This window comes from Capricornis sumatraensis, chromosome 7, assembly GCF_032405125.1.
Source record: "Capricornis sumatraensis isolate serow.1 chromosome 7, serow.2, whole genome shotgun sequence".
Taxonomy (NCBI): Eukaryota; Metazoa; Chordata; class Mammalia; order Artiodactyla; family Bovidae; genus Capricornis; species Capricornis sumatraensis.
The window spans coordinates 2,151,581-2,155,600 of NC_091075.1; positions in this window are offsets into that span (position 1 = coordinate 2,151,581).

The window sequence follows — 4,020 nt, forward strand, 5'->3', positions numbered from 1 at the left end:
TCACGGGCTGATATGGATCTTTGGGTACTTCTGGAGTCTCGCCAGGGGAGACAGGCCTCATCTCGAGTGGGGGCATGCTCGTGCGCTTTCCTTCCAGGCTGTAGCAGCAATGTCACGCTTCCCATCGCGTGGATCAAAGGATCTGTGGTTTTCCCTCGAGGCTTTCCCTCGAGGCTTTCCCACAGGGCTGTCCCACGTGCCACCGTGGTGTGAGTCGATCCTCGGCGTGAAAGATGAGCCAGTGCAGGGCAAAGAGGTTCCTCTGGAATGGACTGAGACATCTGGGGGACTCTTGGAATGGTGGTACGACCATGGAGTTCCTCTCGCCTTTCCTGTTGAGAGTGCCTCCTCTTGAGATGCGACGGGAACGCCGGGAATTCTTTCCCGTTGAAAGCAGGGAAAGGATCGCTCATCTCGAGCTAGGAGGGGGAAACGGGGCTCCTCTGGATGTGGGCGGGACCATCGTGCTTCCTCTCGAGTGGAGACGGATATGGCGGTGAACTTCTTGAGTTGCAGCAAGGGTGTGAAAGACCCTTTCGAAGTTCCAGAGGTTAGGTGTCATTAGTCTCCAGACGCCTGATCGGAAATAGGCCTCATCTCGCCTGGAAGGGAGAAATTCCTGGATTTTCTCGAGTTGCGGCAGGTGTTCTCGAGTTACGACGGGGACCACAGGGACCCGCCCTGATGGCCTCAGGAGAGGCCAGTCCCCATGCGAGTTGCTAGGGGGCCTCTCGGGATTCCTCTCCCGTCGATACCGGGGCCAAAAACCTTGTGTGGAGTCAGGGCCGGAACCGAGGATTCCTCTCAGGGGCTGACATGGATGTTTGGGTACTTCTGGAGTCTCCCCAGGGGAGTCAGGCCTCGGCTCGAGTGGGGGCATGCACGTGCGCTTTCCTTCCAGGCTGTAGCAGCAATGTCACGCTTCCCGTCGCGTGGATCAAAGGATCTGTGGTTTTCCCTCGAGGCTTTCCCTCGAGGCTTTCCCACTGGGCTGTCCCACGTGCCACCGTGGTTTGAGTCGATCCTCGGCGTGAAAGATGAGCCAGTGCAGGGCAAAGAGGTTCCTCTGGAATGGACTGATTCATCTGGGGGACTCTTGGAATGGTGGTAAGACCATGGAGTTCCTCTCGCCTTTCCTGTTGAGAGTGCCTCCTCTTGAGATGCGACTGGAACGCCGGGAATTCTTTCCCGTTGAAAGCAGGGAAAGGATCGCTCATCTCGAGCTAGGAGGGGGAAAGGGGGCTCCTCTGGATGTGGGCGGGACGATCGTGCTTCCTCTCGAGTGGAGACGGGTATGGCGGTGAACTTCTTGAGTTGCAGCAAGGGTGTGAAAGACCCTTTCGAAGTTCCAGAGTTTAGGTGTCATTAGTCTCCAGACGCCTCATCGGAAATAGGACTCATCTCGCCTGGAAGGGAGAACTTCCTGGATTTTCTCGAGTTGCGGCAGGTGTTCTCGAGTTACGACGGGGACATCAGGGACCCGCCCTGATGGCCTCAGGAGAGGCCAGTCCCCAGGCGAGTTGCTAGGGGGCCTCTCGGGATTCCTCTCCCGTCGATACCGGGGCCAAAATCCTTGTGTGGAGTCAGGGCCGGAAACGAGGATTCCTCTCAGGAGCTGACATGGACCTTTGGGGACTTCTGGAGTCTCCCCAGGGGAGTCAGGCCTCGTCTCGTGTCGGGGCATGCACGTGCACTTTCCTTCCAGGCTGTAGCAGCAATGTCACGCTTCCCGTGGCGTGGATCAAAGGATCTGTGGTTTTCCCTCGAGGCTTTCCCTCGAGGCTTTCCCACAGGGCTGTCCCACGTGCCACCGTGGTGTGAGTCGATCCTCGGCGTGAAAGATGAGCCAGTGCAGGGCAAAGAGGTTCCTCTGGAATGGACTGAGACATCTGGGGGACTCTTGGAATGGTGGTACGACCATGGAGTTCCTCTCGCCTTTCCTGTTGAGAGTGCCTCCGCTTGAGATGCGACGGGAACGCCGGGAATTCTTTCCCATTGAAAGCCGGGAAAGGATTCCTCATTTAGAGCTATGAGGGGGAAAGGGGGCTCCTCTGGATGTGGGCGGGACGATCGTGCTTCCTCTCGAGTGGAGACGGGTATGGCGGTGAACTTCTTGAGCTGCAGCAAGGGTGTGAAAGACCCTTTCGAAGTTCCAGAGGTTAGGTGTCATTAGTCTCCAGACGCCTGATCGGAAATAGGCCTCATCTCGCCTGGAAGGGGGAACTTCCTGGAATTTCTCGAGTTGCGGCAGGTGTTCTCGAGTTACGACGGGGACCTCAGGGACCCGCCGTGGTGGCCTCAGGAGAGGCCAGTCCCCATGCGAGTTGCTAGGGGGCCTCTCGGGATTCCTCTCCCGTCGATACCCGGGCCAAAAACCTTGTGTGGAGTCAGGGCCGGAACCGAGGATTTCTCTCACGGGCTGATATGGATCTTTGGGTACTTCTGGAGTCTCGCCAGGGGAGACAGGCCTCATCTCGAGTGGGGGCATGCTCGTGCGCTTTCCTTCCAGGCTGTAGCAGCAATGTCACGCTTCCCATCGCGTGGATCAAAGGATCTGTGGTTTTCCCTCGAGGCTTTCCCTCGAGGCTTTCCCACAGGGCTGTCCCACGTGCCACCGTGGTGTGAGTCGATCCTCGGCGTGAAAGATGAGCCAGTGCAGGGCAAAGAGGTTCCTCTGGAATGGACTGAGACATCTGGGGGACTCTTGGAATGGTGGTACGACCATGGAGTTCCTCTCGCCTTTCCTGTTGAGAGTGCCTCCTCTTGAGATGCGACGGGAACGCCGGGAATTCTTTCCCGTTGAAAGCAGGGAAAGGATCGCTCATCTCGAGCTAGGAGGGGGAAACGGGGCTCCTCTGGATGTGGGCGGGACCATCGTGCTTCCTCTCGAGTGGAGACGGATATGGCGGTGAACTTCTTGAGTTGCAGCAAGGGTGTGAAAGACCCTTTCGAAGTTCCAGAGGTTAGGTGTCATTAGTCTCCAGACGCCTGATCGGAAATAGGCCTCATCTCGCCTGGAAGGGAGAAATTCCTGGATTTTCTCGAGTTGCGGCAGGTGTTCTTGAGTTACGACGGGGACCACAGGGACCCGCCCTGATGGCCTCAGGAGAGGCCAGTCCCCAAGCGAGTTGCTAGGGGGCCTCTCGGGATTCCTCTCCCGTCGATACCGGGGCCAAAAACCTTGTGTGGAGTCAGGGCCCGAACCGAGGATTCCTCTCAGGGGCTGACATGGATGTTTGGGTACTTCTGGCGTCTCCCCAGGGGAGTCAGGCCTCGGCTCGAGTGGGGGCATGCACGTGCGCTTTCCTTCCAGGCTGTAGCAGCAATGTCACGCTTCCCGTGGCGTGGATGAAAGGATCTGTGGTTTTCCCTCGAGGCTTTCCCTCGAGGCTTTCCCACTGGGCTGTCCCACGTGCCACCGTGGTGTGAGTCGATCCTCGGCGTGAAAGATGAGCCAGTGCAGGGCAAAGAGGTTCCTCTGGAATGGACTGAGACATCTGGGGGACTCTTGGAATGGTGGTAAGACCATGGAGTTCCTCTCGCCTTTCCTGTTGAGAGTGCCTCCTCTTGAGATGCGACTGGAACGCCGGGGATTCTTTCCCGTTGAAAGCAGGGAAAGGATCGCTCATCTCGAGCTAGGAGGGGGAAAGGGGGCTCCTCTGGATGTGGGCGGGACCATCGTGCTTCCTCTCGAGTGGAGACGGGTATGGCGGTGAACTTCTTGAGTTGCAGCAAGGGTGTGAAAGACCCTTTCGAAGTTCCAGAGTTTAGGTGTCATTAGTCTCCAGACGCCTCATCGGAAATAGGACTCATCCCGCCTGGAAGGGAGAACTTCCTGGATTTTCTCGAGTTGGGGCAGGTGTTCTCGAGTTACGACGGGGACATCAGGGACCCGCCCTGGTGGCCTCAGGAGAGGCCAGTCCCCATGCGAGTTGCTAGGGGGCCTCTCGGGATTCCTCTCCCGTCGATACCGGGGCCAAAAACCTTGTGTGGAGTCAGGGCCGGAACCGAGGATTCCTC